The following is a 22,219-nucleotide window of genomic DNA, read 5'->3' on the forward strand; positions in this document are numbered from 1 at the left end:
GAAGCAGGCGGTGTTCTGCCCTGAGCGGGCTGGGCGTTCCCAGCTGCTCCGGTCCGCCCTGAGCTAGCTGGACATCCCCTCTATGATGATGATGATGATGATGATGATGATGATGATGATGAATAATGCTGCAAAGAACATAGGAGTATAAATAGCTTTTCTAGATTTTGACTTTTTTTTTTTTTAAGATTTTATTTATTTGACAACTGAGATCACAGGTAGGCAGAGAGGCAGGCAGAGACGGAGAGGGGGAAGCAGACTCCTCACTGAGCAGAGAGCCTTATGTGGGGCTCTATCCCAGGACCCTGGGATCATGACCTGAGCCAAAGCAGAGGCTTTAACCCACTGAGCCATCCAGGCACTCCTGACTTTAATTCTTATGGATAAATACCCAAAAGAAGGAATGTTGTATCATATTGTAATTTTATTTTAAATTTTTTTGAGGAAACTCCATATTGTTTGTTTTTTTTTAAGATTTAATTTATTTATTTGAGAGAGAGAGAGAGAGAGAGATGTCACAGGTAGGCAGAGAGGCAGGCAGAGAGAGAGGGGGAAGCAGGCTCCCTCTTGAGCAGAGAGCCCGATGTGGGCTCCACCAAGGTGCCCCTGTTTATTCTTCTTAATCACATAGTTCTACTCTATGGAAGTCACTGCTGATAAGAGATTAGAAGAACCTGGATGTTTATAAATGCCATTCATGGGGCGCCTGCATCGCTCAGTGGGTTAAGCCTCTGCCTTCGACTCAGGTCATGATCTCAGGGTCCTGGCACCTAGTCCCGCATCAGGCTCTCTGCTCAGCAGGGAGCCTGCTTCCCCCTCTCTCTCTGCCTCTCTGCCTACTTGTGGTCTCTGTCTGTCAAATAAATAAATAAAATCTTTTAAAAAAATGCCATTCACATTAAAATGACAAAATTTAGAAAAATTAGAAAAAAATATGGCAAAAGTGCTATTTGCATTGTGGGACAAGCCATCATACATACTTCAGGAGTTATCAGAAAGAATTTTTTTTTGCTCTGTGTTACTAAATCAAGTCAGGGATTACTGATGGAGTTTAGAATAATTTTCAACTGAACAGTTTAAATACATAGTCTTCATGCTTAGGCCATACATAGTAAAAATTGGAAAAATGAACTTATGTTATATTCCTAGAAAAATAAAACTGCTGTACATCTGAAACTCATAGCAACAGTAACCTCAAACTCATGTAAATTCAGGAAGGACTAAAAAAAATAACCTATTTACTAAGAGATAGGTTTCTAACAAGTGAGGGAAAACATTTCTTTTAGTAGTAATACATTTGTTAAATACATTATTAGTGTTCAGCATACAACATTCCACGCACTTCTGTCTAAATATGCATAAATGTAAGAGCCAGATGGATTGTGCTAATGCCAGCATTGCAAAACAGTACCTCAAGCAGAACCACTCTGTAATAACTAGATTAATCAGTAATTGCTTTGGTGTTCATCAAAATATCATTAATCCTTATAAATTAAGTGGTTATTAATGCACATGAAGTATGGATATACAAAGAAAAAAATCTTTGTAATTATTGTTTTTATTGCTGTTCTCTGTATTTAGGAGTTATATTAAAGGGAGGAATGTAACACTATATGTAGGTCCTTGTAACAGTCACACTTCAAATCAGACCACACACATTGTTTGTTTTAATTCCTAACCCTTTTCTCTGCAGCGCATCTTATCTCTAAAGGAGTATGCCTCTGGCATTTTTGTCTTGCAAAGCCCTAAATTCATCTTTATTCCAAGTAACATTTTTTTCAATTTGCAGATGAGGCAAATTCCATGCTATTCATTGACAGACAGACATACCACTTCACTTAGAGATCTTTTAATTCTTTTTCCCCCTATTTTTACATTTGCTTTTTAAATTTTCTTTAATTAAAACACCATAGACATACAGAAGAGTTCACAACTTAGGTCCATAGATCTATTAATTATCATAGACCTAAACACACTCAGATAAATAGCACCAAGGTCAAGAAATAAACTATTACCAACACCCCAAAAGATAGACAAGTCTTTCCCTAAACACTACCCTCCTTTTCCACCCCCAAAAAAACACTCTCCAGATTTCCAACACAGTATATAAACTTCTCTTATCTTTGAACTTTATGTAAATGAAATCATAAAGTATGTGGGCTTTCCTTAAATTCTGAATATTTGCATTTTTTTTATTACAGTTCAGTATTGCATTGCATGAATTTAACAGCTATCTTTTCAAAGCTGTGTCTTCACATAGTGGAAGGAGCTAGAGAGCTCTGTGGGATCTCTAAGAATACTAATCCCATTCATAAGTGTTCCATCCTTATGACCTAAGCACTTCCTAAAGATGATATTTCCTAATACCATCATGATGGATATTAGATTTCAACATGAATTTTGGGGGAACACAAACATCAGTCCATAGCATGAGGGGCAGGAAACATATCTCCTGTAGAAAAGAATTCCAAACCATATATACAGATACTCTGCTTTAAAGGGTTGAGCATAATTCTCTATTCCTTAATTGTGTGCTGCTCATAGTGACTTCCTTCCAGAAAGGCATGTGGGGAAGAACAACTCTACAGTGAAGAAACTCTAAATTTTACCTCTATGGTTTCCCTCCAAAACCACACATAATCCCAGCCTAATCATAAGACAAACATTAGGCAAATCTCAGTTGTGGGGCATTCTACAAAATAATTAACTCCTCCAAATTGCCAAGGTCATCAATATCAAGGTATGAGAAACATTATTGTCAAGAGAATGCTAAGCAAATATGACCTCTAAATGTACTATGGAATCCAGGATGGGATCTTGGAACAGGAAAAGAACATTAGGTAAAAACTAAGGAGATATGAATAAAGTATGGGGTATGATTAATGGCAATGTATCAACATCAGCTCACTAGTTGTGCCAAATGTACCATACTGATATATTAACGATAGGGAAAACAGGATGTGAGGGTGTATGACAGCTCTCTTTGCAACTTTTCTATAAATCTAAAACTATTTTAATATAAAAAGCTTATTACAAATACTACAAGAAAGTGAAAAGTCCAGCCATTTAATGTGAGCATATGTTAAAATACACATAAACAATAAAGCCCTTGTATTTGGAATACATAATGTAAGTAATTTTTAAAAAGAAACCTTAATGTATAAGGTTTTCCCATTTTTAGGATACTGTTTGATGAGCTTCAACAAAAGTATGTGGTCATTTAACTAATACCACCAAAAAGATTAAGAATAGTCCCATTACTTATACCTTTTGCAATCAATCCCTTCCCCCATCCCAACCATTCCATTGATTTTTCTCATTGTGGTGTTTTGTTTTTTTTTTCTATTTTCTCTTTCATTGATGTCTGGTTTTGTGTTTAGTATTTTCTTCCTTCTGCCTACTTTGATTTAATTTACTGACTTTTTCCAGTTTCCTAAGGTAGAAGCCTACGTCATTAATTTTAGTCCTTTCTTTCTGTTTTAATATAAGTACTGTTATAAATTTCCTGTAAACATTGCTGTAGCCCAATACCACAAATTTAATTGGGCGTGTTTTTATTTTCACATAGTTCAAAATATTTTCTAGTTTTCTTTGTGGTTTTTTTTCTAACATATATCTTACAAAAAAATGCTGTTCAATTTCAAAATATCTCAATTTTGTCAGTTATCTTTCTGCTATTGATTCATAAGTTGATTTCATTGCAGTCAGATAACAATCTCTATGATTTTAATCCTTTTAAAACTGTTATGTCTTACTTTTATGGCCCAGGATATGGTCCATATTTTGGTGAAAGTTTCATGTATACTAGAGAAAAGGTGTGCATTCTGTGATAGGCAGCTAAAGTGTTCTATAAACATTATGTTTCTTACTCATGTTGTTCAAATGTACTACGTAATTATTGATTTTTAATCTAATTACTCTTTTTATGACTGAGAAAAGAATGATGAGATCTCATACTATAATTGTGGATTTTCTATTTCTCCTTCATATATTTTGATTTTTTTATATACTTTGAAGTATAGCTTCTTAGCTTATACACATGTAGAATTGCTATGTCTTCTTGATGAACTGGCCCTTTTTGTTAACAAGAAGTATTCCTTTTCAGGCCACAAGTAATATTTATCATTCCAAAGTCTAACTTTCTTATTAGTATAGTCCCTCAAGATTTCTTTTGATTAGTATTTTCATTGTATTTTTAATGATTTACATATAATCTACTTTATCTTTGTATTTAAAGTCAGTTTTTACAGTGGAAAAAGACAGTCTCTTCAATAAATGGTGCTGGGGAAATTGGACAGCTACATGTAGAAGAATGAAACTCAACCATTCTCTTACACCATACACAAAGATAAACTTGAAATGGATAAAAGACCTCAACGTGAGGCAGGAATCTACCAAAATCCTAGAGGAGAACATAGGAAGTAATCTCTTCAACATTGGCCACAGCAACTTCTTTCAAGATACGTTCCAAAGGCAAAGGAAACAAAAGTGAGAATGAACTTTTGGGACTTCATCAAGATCAAAAGCTTCTGCACAGCAAAGGAAACAGTCAACAAAACAAAGAGGCAACCCACAGAATGGGAGAAGATATTCACAAATGACACTACAGAGAAAGGGTTGATATCCAAGATCTATAAATAACTCCTCAAACTCAACACACACAAAACAGATAATCATGTCAAAAAATGGGCAGAAGACATGGACATGTCTCCAAAGAAGACATACAAATGGCTAACAGACACATGAAAAAATGTTCATCATCACTAGCCATCAGGGAGATTCAAATCAAAACCACATTGAGATACCACCTTACACCAATCAGAATGGCCAAAATCAACAAGACAGTAAACAACAAGTTTTGGAGAGGATGTGGAGAAAGGGGAACCCTGTTACACTGTTGGTGGGAATGCAAGTTGGTCCAGCCACTTTGGAAAACAGTGTGGAGACTCCTTAAGAAATTAAAAATAGAGCTACCCTATGACCTCGCAGTTGCACTACTGGGTATTTACCCCAAAGATACAGATGTAGTGAAAAGAAGGGCCCTCTGTACCCCAATGTTCATAGCAGCAAAGGCCGCAGTCGCCAAATTGTGGAAAGAACCAAGATGCCCTTCAACGGACGAACTGATAAAGAAGATATGGTCCCTATATACAATGGAGTATTATGCCTTCATCAGAAAGGATGAATAGCCAACTTTTGTATCAACATGGATGGGACTGGAAGAGATTATGCTGAGTGAAATAAGTCAAGCAGAGAGAGTCAAGTATCATATGGTTTCACTTACTTGTGAAGCATAAGGAGTAACATGGAGGACATTGGGAGATGGAGCAGGGAGGTGAGTTGGGGGAATTGGAGAGGCAGACAAAGCATGAGAGACTGTAGACTCTGAGAGATAAACTGAGGGTTTTAGAAGGGAGGTGGGTGAGGGTTTGGGTGAGCCTGGTGGTGGGTAATATGGAGGGCACATATTGCATGGAGCACTGGCTATGGTGCATAAATAATGAATGCTGGAACACTGAAAAGAAATAAAATAAAATAAAATGGAAAAAAAGTCAGTTTTTATGGATAGCATAAAAAAACAATGAGTTGCTAATGTTAATATAAAAGACACACATCCTCATTAAAATCCAGAAAATTCAGATAGCTATTTAAAAACATGCAATGGTAGATGAAAAAATTATTGTTTCTTCTGTTTCCTTCCAGATTTTTTATGTATCTGCCCCCTAAGTTTGTTCTCCTAGGTTTTTGAAACTCCTAAATCACTTGGCCTTCTATTTTGTTCCTCTAAACAAGAATCCTAGGTATCATCTTGGAATCATCCCACCCCCTCACATTCCCCTTTCCTTTGGATCTCCTCTCAAATTACATGAGTTCTCTTTTAAATGTTCAAAATGTCTAAAATCTAAACATTCTTCAGCATATCCACTTTAGTTCAAATGATCATTACATTATCTATTGTCTGAAGCATCACAATATCATTTTTCACTGGTCTAGACATTCTTCTTCCTCTTAACCCAGGGCAGATGAAGTTTACAGAATGATGCAAATGGATCTGGAAGGGTGAGGCAAGATAACTATAATATATGTTATCACAACTCTAACCAGTACTTAATACATTTGACTTTTATTCAACCCTCATAGGAAGTAAGATGCAAAAAATTTTTGCGAGATCAACCTTGAATTTGAGTCAGAAATAAGAAGGAAATTTCATGAAGTCCCAGGTTCTCTGGGTGGATTCTTTGGCTCATAGTTTAGTGTATTATTAGCTGAACAACTTAGACTCCATTTGTCTTAGCATTTGAGTCCTTCACAGTTCTAGGAGTACGGGTTTCTTAATTTTATATCAGGTAGCTAAGGTTTGGAAGGGTTAAACAAGGAAGTGATAGAGTTACTATCAGAACTATATTAAAAACAGTCATGAATGGTCTCTATTTACTATCTTGCCTTACTCGAGGCAGGAAATCTTTGTAATTTCTCCAATTTGAAATAATGAGGAGGCTAATTGTTGGCTATGGGAATGCGTAGCTTCTGTAATTAGAGAATCAAATTGAAGGAAGAATCTATAGAACTTGATGAAAAGATAAACACCACATAATGACTTTAGAGAAGGCAAGATAGATGGTGGATTTTAAGGCCCTGAGAGAATTGTGCCCAGTTTATTGTAGAGGCACCTGGGATTACACGTAATTATTCTATGTTTCTTTAGTTGGGTTATTGATTAGAGGAGCTTGGGTAACTCCTGTCCTAGTTGTAATTCAGCTGCTGTGATTTTATGCTGAAAACACCTAACGCACCCCTTAATTCAATGACAGAAAACTACACTCATATATTTGCCACATTTTTGTTGCTCTTGCTTTTGTTATTTTCATTTTTCTTCTCAGACTCCAGCTGTCCCTAGGTCCATCTGTTTTTATTGCAGTTACCATATACTGTTCAGCATGAAGCTTACTGGAAGCACATTCATGTAAATCTGCAGGTGCAAAGTTGATGTGTTCGGCACCTGCAAACATTTGGAAAATTCACCAAGAGGCATTTTCAACCTTTAGGGGATGGGGGAAAAAAAACAATTAGTGGATAACATAAAACCTTAATATTGTTATTCTTATTATTTTTTCAAAACCAAATGTCTTCAGTATGTCTCCTAGAGGACCAAATCTAAGCCAAGTTTGAATTAAAAATAAAATAATAACTCGTTTTGGGTTCTCCAAACACATTAAAGCACTAGAAATTCTCTTAGCTTCCTGCAAAAGAAAACAATTTTTCTTAATGGTCATATAATTAAAATTGGAAAAATACATTTTTACAGAGCTCTTTGTAAGCTCTTTGTAAGTAAAAATTACCTGTGGGGAAACAATATGAGGTATTCACATTTGAAATGTTTTTCTCAAACAAAGTTCATTCTCTCTTTCAATGCCTTCATCAACCAGCATCAATAGCGTTTGTCCTAACCACTTATTAAAAGATGAGAACCCTCCATGCAGTAAAATAGAAAGTAAAAATTCAAATTTCTCATCTCTTTCAATTTTAATTAACCACCAATCATTTTAGTGTGTGTATTCATTCTTTCATACATAGTGTTGTGGCTGACCTTTAAGAGTTAACATAAATTAAGAAATGCAAAGCTACAACTCCTTCAGCAATCAAGAAACTAGATCAGTATTTTTTTTTTCACTTATTTTGTTTGTGGTATCATATATATTGAGTCAAAAAAGTGGGTAAACACAAAGCACTTTGATTGATCTGACCTTCCAGGAAGTTCTTTGGAATTGACACTTAGTCCCTTATGGCTGAATTGCAGTGTTGTTAAGAGAATAACAGAAGCCTATTAAAATTCACCTTATTCTAATTTCAGTTGTGTTTATAACAGAAAGCAATACAGATCTACTCTTTCGGCATCACTATTTCTTTATTATAAGATTTTCAGTATTGAGCCATAAAATGTAATTTGAGAACCTCTTGGACTTCATTGCAATGAAAATGGGACAATAAAGAAAAGAGGTGCTTCACTTATAAGAAATGCCATGACCAGTTACTTTTCTTTATATTATTTTATTAAACCCTGCAATAGTCTCCAGAAGTTGAAATAATTGCATTTTCTATAACAGAGTCTCATAATATCATTTACTTAGTATGCTATTATATATTCTAAATGACGTACACATTTTTTTTTAATTGAATATGCTTGATTCTCTTAGAAGGGAGATATCAGTATAATCTCCACTCCATTTTATAGATGAGGACACACAGGTAGAGGGGAGTTACACAACTTACCCAAGTCACAAACCTAGTAAGTGGTAGAAATGGAATTTGAAGCCAGGAAATCTTGATTCAGCATTGCCATACCTAGCCACAAAGTGATAGCACTGAAGTCACTCATGCATTTGTCAATCAAAATTACAGAAAATGAATGAAAAGAAAAAAAGCCAAGATAATATCACTTAGTGGTTTTATTCAAATCCATACTAGAAAATGACAATATTGTTAACACAGATGGTAGGGGGCTACGGCATTGCCTAATCCTGGAAAAACTGCAACACCAACATACTTTAGAATAATTTCCCAACGTCTATGTCTTTGACGTTATCTACATCTCACATGTAATCAAGATGTAATCCAAAATATAACCTACCAGAAAGGTCCAAACTGACAACTCAAGTGTATCAATGAGAGCAATTCTTCAACTATAAAAATATTCATTGGTCTCTTCACTTTTTTTAATGCGAAACTCTAAAGGCAGTTTAGATCAAGAAGAGTGGAGGGATTCAAAGAAACAAAAAAGTGGTAATTTTTAAAAGATGGGCATGATAATTAAGAACATTTATTTTTATACTTTTACTTCAAATGAGGTCAAATTCTTATCTTTAGATTCAAGTTACTTTATTTGTTTTTAAGGATCAAAGATAAAAAAAGATGTTCGACATCATTAGCCACTAGAAATGCAAATAAGTATCACAGTAAGATACCACTACACCTCCACTAACATGGCTAAAATTAAAGACTGACCATACCACCCATTGTCAAGGATGTAGAAAAATTGGAACTCTTACAACCCAGTATAACTGTGGAGCTGTTAAAGTTATATCACCACTTTGGGAAACAATTTGTCAGTTTCTTAAAATGTTCCAACAAACAGAGGCCATGTTGCTAGGGGTTCTATGACAGATTTGTTCCAATGTTATTAAATTTTATAAATTCAACAGTTTTGACACATTGTTCCATTTGTGTTATTCTTGTAGAACTCCTGAAACCACCATCTGCTTTACAAATTAAACTTCTCTATTTGTTTTTAATTTGGACATCCATTTCTTAACTCACACATCTTATTCTTTTCTGGCTATAAAACACGTATGTATCCTTCAAAAGCCAATTAAACTATTTGCTCCTCCATGAAGCCCTCCCTGATCTATTCTCAATGGTATTGGTTTGCGAGGACTGTTATAACAAATTACCACAAACTTGGTGACTTCAAAGACAGAAATTTATTCTCCCACAGTTCTGGAAGCTATAAGTCTGAAGCAAAGATGTTGCAGGGGCATACTCTCTCCAAAGGCTTTAAAGAATACCCCTTCTTTGTCCCTTCCAGTTTCTGGTGGTCTGAAGCATTTCTTAGCCTGGGATGGCATAACTCTAATCTGTGCCTGTGTCTTCATATGGCTGCATTCTCCCTATGTGTCTGTATCTCTGCATCCGATTTTCCTCTTATTATAAGGACACCAACTATAGCTGAATTTAGAGTCACTTTAACACAGTTTGACTTTATCTTAACTAATTAAATCTGCAAAGACACTATTTCCATGTTGTCCTCGCAGTTGGAGGTCCCAAGTAGACATGAATTTTGAGGAGATGTTATTCAACCCAGGAGAGTCCACATTGTGGCCACGAAAATTTCACATCCATCCCAAAATCTCCCGAAAAAATCTTAATCCATTTGAATATTAACTCTAAATCCAAAATCTCATACACATATGAAATCAAAAATTTTCAAACTGTTATCATCTAAATAATCTAAATGATCTATGAGTAAGATTCTGGGTATGATCAATCCTGGGACAAAATTTGTCACCATCTCAGAACCTGTAAACAAAATTTTATAATTCTCGGGGCACCTGGGTGGCTCAGTGGGTTAAGCCTCTGCCTTTGACTCAGGTCATGATCCCAGGGTCCTGGGATCGAGCCCCGAATTGGGTTCTCTGCTCAGCAGGGAGCCTGCTTCCCCCCACCTCTCTCTGCCTGCCTCTCTGCCTACTTGTGATCTCTGTCAAATAAAAAAAAAAAATTATATAATTCTCAAGGACAATCGTGGGGCAGACATTTGGATAGACATTTACATTCTGAATGGAAGAAAACAAAAAAGTGAAGGAGCCACTGATCTAAAGCAAATTTGGAATCAACAGGGTAAATTCCATTGGGTTTCAAGCCCTGAGAATAATTTTCTGTGGTTCAGTCCACCCCTAGGATTATGGAGGCTCTGTTGTCCTGGTGCACTGAGGCCTCATCAGCTCATCTTCTGGGTCTTCAGGGCTCCCATTATCTCGTGCCTCTAGGCCTTTCTACCTGGCCTCTGCCTCTTCCCTCAAAGCCATTTTCCCTTTTTCTTCAAAGGGAGTATGTGCTACCACCCTGAGAAATTTTATCAACTTGTTTCTTGCTTATAGAATCCTAGAATTCAACAGCCTTCCCTCATTTCATCCTGTCTCTGGCCCCTTCAGTCCAAGCTGGCAGTGCTTCTATTGTTAAAACATTCTCAAAAATCTGTCAGTCTTCCATGTACGTAGACAGACCCTATACCAGTACACAAGAAGGTTCTCTACAGATTAAAAAAAGAAAAAAAAAATAGAAGATCTCTTTAAAAACACATTCAAGGCCAAAAATTCTTTTTAACAGAGAGCAGAATTGTAATATTACTAATTTCTCAAACTATTTACACTTTTTTAAAATGGATCTCCAAATTTATAAATTGCAAATGTTTGAATTTTTTTTTTATTTTCTTATTCTCTCTCCAATGATTTTTTCCAGGAAAAAGTTTTCTTCATGTGATTGTGTGCACTTGTGTCCTTGCCAAATAGTCGACTCACTCTAATAATAATTTAAAAAAATGAAAATAAAGCAAAAGCAAATGCAAAAAAAAAATCTTAACAAAGAACTTCCAAATACTCTCTTAAACCAATCACTATTTCAGTGAAAAATGAGAGTTATGGAATAACAGTTCTTTTACTTAGCAGTTTATCTCATTGACTCCTCTAAGAACCATAAGTTAACTGTGAATTTTCAAGGCGATTTCAAATGTTTCAAAAGCTAATGGAAATACTGTTTATAAATCTATACAAGTCAGTGTACCTTACTAAGAATGTGGGTTTGTCAGACTGCATGTGTTTTAAGCTTATATCCTATACTTACTAGGTCTGGAATCTTAAAGGATACATTTTTTAAGCATCAAATTCTTCATCTGTAAAATCTGTATAATATCAACACTCTGTTTGGTTGGTGGAATAGACTCAATGAAATGATCACTTATTATAATGCCTGTCCCACAGAAAATGCTTTTTCATTTCCTTTTATTTTTATTTTCATTTTTTTCTCTCTTCATGAACAACAGGCTTATAAAATTTGGCACTACTTATAATTAATAAGATTCTTATCAGCTGGTATTATCACTCTTGATGGTAGAATTTAATTGATATGGTGAAAGATAAAAAAATTATCATTCTTCTGGTAAAATTTAATCAATGTGGTGATCTCATTCCAACCAACTGCTGAGATTGGCAGATATATATGGCTTTGATAAAGATAAAACAAGAAATAAATATGAATGCTACTTAATAAACATATTTCAGTAAATTACTTTTTTTCTGGTAATAATGTGATAAGAAACAATACAATATAACTTTGGTAATAAAAATTAGGGATGATAGGGGTACCTGGGTGGCTCAGTGGGTTAAAGCCTCTGCCTTTGGCTCGGGTCTTGATCCCAGGGTCCTGGGATCGAGCCCCGCATCGGGCTCTCTTCTCAGCGGGGAGCCTGCTTCTTCCTCTCTCTCTGCCTGCCTCTCTGCCTAGTTGTGATTTCTCTCTGTCAAATAAATAAAATATTAAAAAAAAATTAGGGATGATAAAACTTTGAATGTTTAATTCTTCAACCTTAGTCATACCTGAGATGGTTGACACCCAAGTTTCTCTTTCTCTTTTTGTCCTATCCTCCACTTCCTGTACAAAGAGTCCCATATGTGGTAGAGACAACTTGTTGTTGAATAATGAAATTAATTATGGTGGAAGGTGTGATGGGATTGGAGAGGATAGTAGTGGAGGACTTGGTAAGTATGTCTCCACTTGTCATGGAGAATGTTATCTTGTTTGACTAGAAAATGTAAAACCAATGGCTACTTTTCCAGAACAAAATTAATGTAGTTACATACAATAACAGCAAAAGAATCACAATTATGCTTGTATATTAACATTTACAATGTGACAATTGTTTATCTGGGCCTATGAACTTTTGTTTCAGCTTGTGATCTTATCACTCAGCTGGAGTGCTTATCAAAAATGAATAGATTTTTAAGGATCTATCTCGAATCAGCTCTGTAGCATATATCAGTTGTGATTGTGCTTGTATAAGTGGACATAGGATGTCTTCTCTTTGGGGTGCCATTTGTTTTTATCCTAATTACCAGAAAAGATTAAAAAAGAAATTTGCACAAATTATTCCAGCAGCCCGTATTTGATTTCAAACTGTCAGAAGATTTTTATACAACCTTTACTGTAACATAAACAAGAAAAGTCATAACTTTAAAAATATTTTTGTGTTTTCTCATTTTCTAAAAAACAGTTTAGAGTTTCTTGAGATACCATGAGGAAAGGTGAACTACTCTAAAATCTTTTTAAAAAGTGTATTTACATTTACCAAGAAGGTAATGATTATAAGTTAATGTTCTAGCACAAGTTCCTAACATAGAATTATAGCAACATGATTACTCTAAAGGATTCTGCCATATACCTACTTTAAAATTTTGTTGGCTAGAATTAGAAGAGAAACTGTAAGGGCCTATTCAGCCAGAGCAGCCCCACCCCGGTTGAACTGCCATTTTGTTGTAAAACTTAAATTGACTTTGCCCACCCCCCCAGGGGAACTTACTTAAAAACAAGTCCCGAAAAAGAGTCCCAGGTAACAAAGTCCAAGTACAAGGGTGGGTCAGGCCAGGTGGAGGTATTCAATCAGTGGGGGCGCATACTGTCTCCTAGCTACCAAGGAGTATGGGCCCCTGCCCTTTGGGAGCCTTTTGGCGCCAATCCTAACCAAGGTGTGATAGGCTAAATCAAATGTCTACTAGGGTAAATTGTAATTCAATTGGTCACCTAGCATGACTGTGCAGCTTTCTCTGTGTGTTACAATTTCATTGGCCACCTGTGTGTGGCCAGGCCCAACCACATGGCCTTTGCTCTATAAAAGTTAGTCTGGAAAGCAGGGAGGGGTCGCCCTCTCTCCGTAAAAGGTGCGGCCCTGGCCAGTCAGTTTGATTCCTGATGCTTGGCGTGAAATAAATCTTTGCTTGACCTTCGTTTTGTATCAGTCTCACTCCTTTAATCACGGACCCATTATTGGGGTACCCAATTTTGGGGGGACCCAACAAAACCTACAACTGAAAATTTTTCCATGATATTGAATTAAATGCTATTTTTAGAAACACTGTTCTATTATTGTTTTTTGTTTTTTGGTGAGGCATGAAAGTTTTTTGTGAGTGCTAGCAATTAAAGCTTTCCTACAAATAAAGCAAGAATATTTGCTTCAGTGAAACTGGCTGTAGAACTGCATATTCTTTCAATACAGGAAACAAATCCCCTTTCTATTTCATCTCCAGGAGTTCTCCTCACTTGGAAGCAATGGGGAGTCTTCAGGTAAACACCGAGCTACTGAGTTATGTGGCTCTCCATCCCTTTATTTCACTCCTTTGAAAAACTGTTTTTCCTCTGGAAAAATTTCCCAAAGACTCAAGGGAAGGAAAAAGTAAGTTTTATTTAATTTTCCCACAAATCTCATAAATGCTCCTTCTAGTTAAGACCACATTTCTAAGAAAATATGGTGGGTTGTACAGGATCTAACTTACAGAAACAAAACAGAAAACAAAGCCAAAACAAAAAAGAAGTTAACTTAGTGAATTACTTCAGACATTTAATTTAGACTTTGGTTTTCTTTTCTTTTGTATTATGCTTGCTTTTATCAACAATAGGTAATTGGACAATTCTCTTAATATGTACTCATAATCTTTTATTTCGGTCTCTCCACTTGGAGAACATCACACTGAAAATGCCCTGAGGAATGAGGAGAGGAGGTTTTTGCAATTTAGAAGGCCAACCTTGCATGGGTATTTTAAATTTCTTGGTTTAAGGTAAGAGAACAGAAAATTTTTTTTTTTAACCAATAGCCTTCAATTCATATATATTTTTTCCTTCCTTAGACTAAGTCCTTTTATAAAACTGGATGTCAAATTAAAGCAGTTTTCAGATACTAATAAATATTTCACTTAGCTATTATTTTATGTACTGATTTTAAATTATATTTGGAAAAAATGTTAGGTGCCTTTGTCTTTTAATTGACTGGAAAGGTTCAACTCCCCCAGGTTTTTGTTTTCGATGAGCTGTGAAGAAGTCTTTTTAATGAGTTGGTAAGTGACATTGATTACCATTAAATCACATCAAGCAGAGGAAACAATGCCATTAACTTATAGTTTTGTGGGTTCCACAACAGCTTGTGCACAGGCAGTCTTGAAGATTAGCAGCCCCCAGTACGCAGAGCACCTAATAACTTACTTTGAAGTGTATAGTAATGGAAAAAAAATATTCTTGGTAATAATTTATTGATAATTCAACCTTGGTTATAATCTAGACAATGTTAAGACAAAATTAAAATGCCAGGATGATAACGATGAAAGTGATGTCATCTCACACTTCATTACCGTAACAAATATAACTAAACACAGTCTATATTGTAAATTTTCTACACTCCAGGTAGTTTTGGATCCAGTTTGTTTCAACTTTCATAAGCACTTCCCTTCTATTTTGCTCCCTCAGCTATCTCTTCTATTTAAGCTAATAGTACTTGCTCTCAAGACAACATTCGAATAGGACACCTTGTCTCTAATCTCCCCATCTCACCTTGCCCCATATTGTATATTTACCTTCCAAAAGTATTGGGTAGATTGATTCCTTGCTTGACTGTATTTCCCACTGCTTAGTAAAACTAATTTAATTTCCTTTGGTATTCCAGACACTTCACAATCGATCTTCTTTTATTCCCATTCAAACTCCTACCATCCAACTCTATACACACTTTTTTTTTTTTAAGATTTTATTTATTTATTTATTTGTTAGAGACAGAGTGAGCACAGGCAGACAGAGTGGCAGGCAGAGGCAGAGGGAGAAGCAGGCTCCCTGATGAGCAAGGAGTCCGATATGGGACTCGATCCCAGGACGCTGGGATCATGACCTAAGTCAAAGGCAGCCGCTTAACCAACTGAGCCACCCAGGCGTCCCTTTATACACACTTTTAAGTGAACTTCACCCACTCAGGTTCTTACAAATTTCAATAAACTGAACTTCTCAGTGTTCATTATACATAGTATAGTATTTCTTCATTAGTGAACAGCAAATACTATACAGCTACATGGCCAAATTATGATCCTTTTAAAAAATGTATTTTGATATAATTAAAAATACTTGCTGTTATGAGGAGGACTGTCAGAGAGGCTGTTTTGTGGGGGGGGGGGTCATTCAGTGTGGGGTAGAGCAGGATATGATTTGCTAGAAAGCACAGGTGGGAAATGAAATGTCAAACCAGCACCAAAGACAATTCCTTGTTTCCTGGGATCAATAATAACTACTGTGTGAGTGTATAAGAAAGCTTGGTCAGGGCAGTAAATAATTCAGTCCAAACAGCAATACAATACTGGAGGGTCACTGATTCAACGGTGCAATAACCATGGATACCTTTATAGACAATTTGGGACACTCGTATAGTGTGATGGTGATTGTATTGTGTTTATTATTCTCTCATATAATGTTTTATGAGATTTTTAATTACTTTATGTGTGCTACTAGAAAATATCTTGTATTTGAAAGCATCCTACAAATGCAAAATACATGCACCACTGCTTTTAACTAATTCTTTTTTCCTGGAAAGTCTTGCCTCTACTGTCCCGCCTCCCAGCCCCTCCACTGACTTCTCATTCTATGCTTTCCTTTGCTTTTCTAATAATGTTGAGACTTTGGGGGCATGCTTCTTGTCATAATCATGTTTATTTCTAACACTCTCAATATTCCTCATATTTCATGGCACATAATTGGGTGCTTGAAAATATTTAATAAATGGTTGAATTATTTTTTTAAATAAATGGTTGAAATATGTATAAATAATTAGATATTCTGTTTTAAAAAGGAGAATAGATGTATAATATATATATTTTAAAAAGACTAATCTCAAACTATCCTAAATATAGGTGTAACCCTAGTTTCTTTATCCAGCATCAGTTAGAGATTTAATATGATTCATTTAATTATTTCAGGCCCTCTTGGCATACTAGGTCATAATGTTAGTTCTGCAGAGGATGCAGGCATTCCATTCAATTTTATAAACACACTATATTATTTTATCCCTTTACATTCATCATGACTGGGTAGGATATTTTCCTCATTTTAAAGCATGTTTTTGGCTTTTAATTGATGATACATTTTTAAAAACTCTTTGATGTTGTTAGTATTTAGTATAATTATAGATTTCATGTTTCTTCTTTCATTTTATTAGCAGGATTGTTTAATCTTTATTATCACTCTTTCCTCAGTTTTTTTTTTTTTTCAGAAATGTTTCCTATGATTTTGATTTTACTTACTCTTAATGATAATTCCTTGTGGTTTTCCTCTCTACTATATACTTTTGAACATGCTTAGTATGATTTTTTTTCCTTATTTGTCCTTGAGATTTATGTTTTATCTTCAAGGGGGAATTATTAAGACAGTTTGTATAAAATCAGCACTGGACACACCACACAACCAAAGCACAACAAAAGAATGTCTTCCACCACTCACAATGAGAGAAATGGCTTCTTCCTGAGGAGAGTGGTAAGATGAATTTAGAGATCATATCTTCCTATGGTTTTGCAGAGGCGAGTAATACTGTTGTCCTAGCCCCCTCCCTACCTCAAGTGTTATTTGTCTTTTGGTCAGGATAGGTAAAGGGATGTGTAAATGTGTAGTGTGTGTGTGTGTGTGTGTGTGTGTGTGTGTGTGTTTATGAACAGAAACAAGGCCAAACATCTGCTTAAACTAATTCACTCAGCAAATGTTATTGATCATGAACTATTTGGCAAGTTATTCTAGATGTAGGAAAGATAACCTTGAATGACGTAAGTCTCATCTATCATGAGGCTCAAATTCTTGAAAGAAAGAGGATGCAGGAGACTACAAGGCACAAATAAACAAGCAAACAGTATAAAAAAAGATTATGCAATAGGAGTGATAGTGAATTGCTTTACTTTGGATTGAGTTGTGAAGGTCTCCCTGAAAAGAAAATACATGGCAGTAAGAAGCTAGACACAAGAAATCCTGATTAAAGAGCACTCTAGGCATGAAGAAAGGCAAGTGCAGGGGTGCTCAGGAAAGAGTAAATTCAATGTGTACCAGGAATGAAAAGAACATCAAGAAGTCTTATGTGGGTGGAGCATGGTAAGGGCTTTGAGTTTTCTTGTGGATATAACTGTAAGTATTTAAGATATTTTTTTTAAAGATTTTATTTATTTATTTGACAGAGAGAGATATATATCACAAGTAGGCAGAGAGGCAGGCAGAGAGAGAGAGAGGAGGAAGCAGGCTCCCAGCCGAGCAGAAAGCCCGACGTGAGGCTTGATCCCAGGACCCCGGGACCACGACCCGAGCTGAAGGCAGAGGCCCAACCCACTGAGCCACCCAGGCACCCCTATTTAAGAGATTTTACTTGGTTCACAGCTATTCTTGATCAAAAATCTCTATTTAAGAGATCAAAAATAGCTGTGATCAAGAATAGCTGTGAACCAAGTAGTGTAAAAAAGTACTGAGGAATAAATGGAAGAGTTTGGATACTGGAAAAAATGAAGAGGGCCTTGAAGAACTCAAGACAGGGAAGGTCCAGAGTTCTGTTAGATGGCAGTAACAGTTTATTGTTAACTGAGATGCCTAACACCAGTAGGAAATTTATGTGGCTTGTCTCCTAACTTTATGGCCATCTGAAAAGTATTTCCTTTATAAATTCAGCCCAAATGTAAGCTTATATTCCCACCTTTATCAAACTAGGACCATAGCTTTAGGCTGATATAAATATCCAAGGTGTGTCAGAATAAGGTAAGGAGTAAGGTACAGCTATGACAATGCAATATTCCTAAGCATATTGAAAAACAGGATATGATTTATAATCTATTACATTTATACTATAAGACCCAGCAATTAAGGTGATACAATACATTATTACTGCCACTAAGAAATTTGTAAAATTATGATACATGACGTACATAGAGAAAACGGAAAATACTAAGATAGGAGGAAAGTACTGACTTTCAGAATTTGAAAATCTGATATCAATTTCTGCTCTGCCTCTTATGAGCTGAGTGATTTGGAGATCATTTACAGTCTAATCTTAGTTTCTTTGCATGACAGGTAAAAACAACAATGCATTCCAAATTTAGCTGCAGATGTTTTAAAATTATATAACAGAAAAGTTCTTAAAATATACCCCCGAGGTATGTGTAGATATGCATAGGTTTATCTCAAGATATGTTATTTCATCTAGAGAGGAAAAAATATTGGTATCAGATAAGTCTATATCTCTGAGACATATAAGATAATATATGATTTCCTGATTTTAGATATTGGAGACTGAGGGTTCATTGAAGTGAGACAACTGACCTCCAGACACTGAGCACACTGTAGTGACAGACTAAGCCTGGGGCCCTTAAATATTTTAACCAAAGCTTTGTATCTAAGGTCTCACAAAATAAAGAAAACTTGAAGATATGCAATGCTAAAGAATCAAAGAAAGACTTTTTTTGTATAATATGCCAGAAAGCTGATGACAAACAAGTCTACACAGAAGCACAAGATGAAATGTGGAGACCCTATCTAAATGGATAATCAGTAGCCAAGACAGATAACTGGGACAAATGAACCTATGAGATCATTTTTGCACATTTTTATAAAATGTTACATGTTATAATTTTCATGTTTGGAAAATATTTTAGCTCCAACAGTATAACAGTTGAGCATTAGTAACAAATTATGGTACAGTAAATACTTGAGTTTTAATATGTTCCTGTGATACATAAAGAGAAAACCAAAAAACCAAACCAAACCAAACAAAACCAAACCCAAAAAACTGAAATTCTTTTAAAGAATGTTTCAGTCTTCTGAAGCAATGTAGCAAGTACACATTTAGAAAAGATATGTAGAGTTAGAGATGTAATGAAGAGAAAGTCCCCAAAGAATAACTATCAACCCTTTATGACCCCAATTTCAGTAGCTTCAATAATATTGCCACAAAAAGGAGAGAAAGCTCATTTTTATTAGCTTCCCTGGAGACAACACCTCCAATCAAAACTGATTACTTTTCCATGCTATATATCATGCAGAATTTTTAACAGGAAATCTACTATTCACTCATTCCCTTGGCCTACTTCTTGGCAACTACATTACACTGTACCTAATTTTCAAGTAAATAACATATTAAAAATTAATCAGAGGAAAGAGTAATTTGGAATTTAGAAGTAAAATGGTACAACCTAAATTCCAATAAATTGTGCCCTCCTGTAACTTTAAATTTCAAGTCCTAGAGAGAGGGAAGAATTAAGAAAACCCTCTCTCAGGCATTTAACAGTTCAATACAATGGCTCACCAGTTCAAATTCTGGGGTTCAGGGCAAGATTTCCTTAGTGGAATCAACAGAATTCTTTCCAATAGCTCTGCTGTTGACATTAATAGGGCAACAATGAACAAGTATGCAAATAAAGATATAGCTAGAGTTATAGATATAGATAGATATATGTATCAAGCTAATACAATGTTCCCATTAGTGTAATCTTATCTCTTATCTTAATCTTAATGTATTTTGCATATATATTTTCAAATTTAAAAAGGTAAGATTATAATTAGAAATCTCAATGTCTTTTTTAGGTAACCTAAGGATAGCTAACACTTAGTTCCTGGTCAAGTACCCCCTTCTCTTTCTCTTCATGAACTGCATGGGGTTCAGGTTCATGCATGGATACCACAGTCTAGTCATCCAAGCTCACATACTCTGCAAATAGCTGCTCCTTGACCACTTCGTGTGCTTAGCGATGTGCTTGATATTTTACTTTCTCAGAAGAGGCTCTAGGGAAGTGGGCTATAGATTCCTTACTTAGGAAATTCTGGTGTCCAGTAAAATCTAGAAGCAGAAATCATGAGATATTATGGCCATGGTCTTTAACCCCATGGACTAGTCACTCCATGGGGCAGCTACTATCAAAAAAGTCCAGGAAGAGATCCCCTTACATCAGGGCTCAGGGAAATGACTTTTCTTGCCAGTGGTACTGTTATTTGACCACCAGTATTTTCCAAGGGGTATTAATAAGCCATCTCTATCTCCACAGCATGAAACTAGGCAAGGGAAAATGTGATTTTCCTTCATGCTCTTTATCACTACTGCCTCACAGAGGACTAATCTATGATAAAGCCTGGGTACATACATAATAGTTTGAGGGCCTTCATAAAAAAAACTATAGCTCAAACATATACACAGTTATTCAATATATAGACATTTCTCCATGATCCTATTTATAAATGTGCATTTTCTTGAAAATGATTACATATAATCATTACTCTTTCTTACCATTGAGTTTAGTGACCTATATATTTCCATTTTCATCTCGTCCTGATCACTTCATGATATCATCATGGAAAATAACGCATTGCACTAGAAGCTCTAAATATGGAGTCCAACAAACCCACTTTCAAATGTTAACTAAGCCTTTTCCAAAACTTTACACCCTAGGAAAATTAAATAATTTTTCTAAGCCTCAGTTTCCTTATTTGTAAAATAGAGTATTAACTACCAATCGTATGGGCTTGATGTGTGAATTTAAAGAGATAATCCTTGAAAAATCCTTGTACAGTGGGTGGCACACAAAAGTTCCTCAGCAATGTGTGTTCTTGTGCATATTTCAGATATTACATTTAAATCTAAGCTTCTTAAGGTCGAAATACGTCTCTCTCTCTCTCTCTTTTTTTTTTTTTTTTTTTTTTTTTTTGTCTGAGAAAGTTTATGGCAGCTTCATTGATAATACTCCAAACTAGGTACATCCCAGTTATACATCAACAGGTAAGTCAATGGGAAAAAAAAAAAAAGTGGTATAGTCATACAACAGAAGGTTCGTAGCATTAAAAAGCAACAAACTACTAAAGCATAGAATAATATAGATAAATCTCCAACCCATTGTGCTCAATACAAGAAGGCAGGCACAAAAGAATGCATGTACTGTGTAATTCTATTTAAATGAAGTACATGAATGAGAAAAGCTAATTTATAGTAAAAAATAAATTAATTAATTGGAATTCCACCTTGAAAGAATCTTTTCCCTGCTTTGGGCAGAAATGACTTCACTCCAGATAAATTAAAGCAAAAGAGCTTCCTGCTTTTAACCAAATTCCTTGATTCTGAAGTTCAATGTTCAGTGATTATAGAATGGGTAAAGGAAGAGCTGAATAAAGTAACCTAGGAACTAAGGCATTCTTCTCTGAAGATGCCACTCTTTGGGGTGAGCCTACCTTTCCATCCTCTGGCAAGAATTCTCCAATCTGAAATCCTGAGGCAGCTCCTATACACTGCCCTCTTTTTTCCTTCTTCTCAAACCTTTACCCAATAATTTTTTGTTCATTGACCTTTCAGAAAGTGGTCAATTTTCTGTTTCTAGAATTGCTGCTCTTCTCTTCAATCTCCTGTTGGATTTGTAGGTGTTCAGAATGGTTTGATAAGCTATCTAGCTGATCTGCTACCTGCTGTCATCTCAGTCTGCTACTTCTTCACCATCTTGACTCCTCCTTCCGTACGTCTTTTATCTTATCTGAATCCTCAGTATCTCGTACAGTATCTATAATATAATAGATAATTGAAATAACTTAAGATCAGGGTATAGATGGCATGAAAGCACAGGATAAATTCTTCATCTCCTAT

This window comes from Enhydra lutris, unplaced genomic scaffold (assembly GCF_002288905.1).
Source record: "Enhydra lutris kenyoni isolate GAN:26980312 unplaced genomic scaffold, ASM228890v2 scaffoldscaffold22, whole genome shotgun sequence".
Classification (NCBI taxonomy): domain Eukaryota; kingdom Metazoa; phylum Chordata; class Mammalia; order Carnivora; family Mustelidae; genus Enhydra; species Enhydra lutris.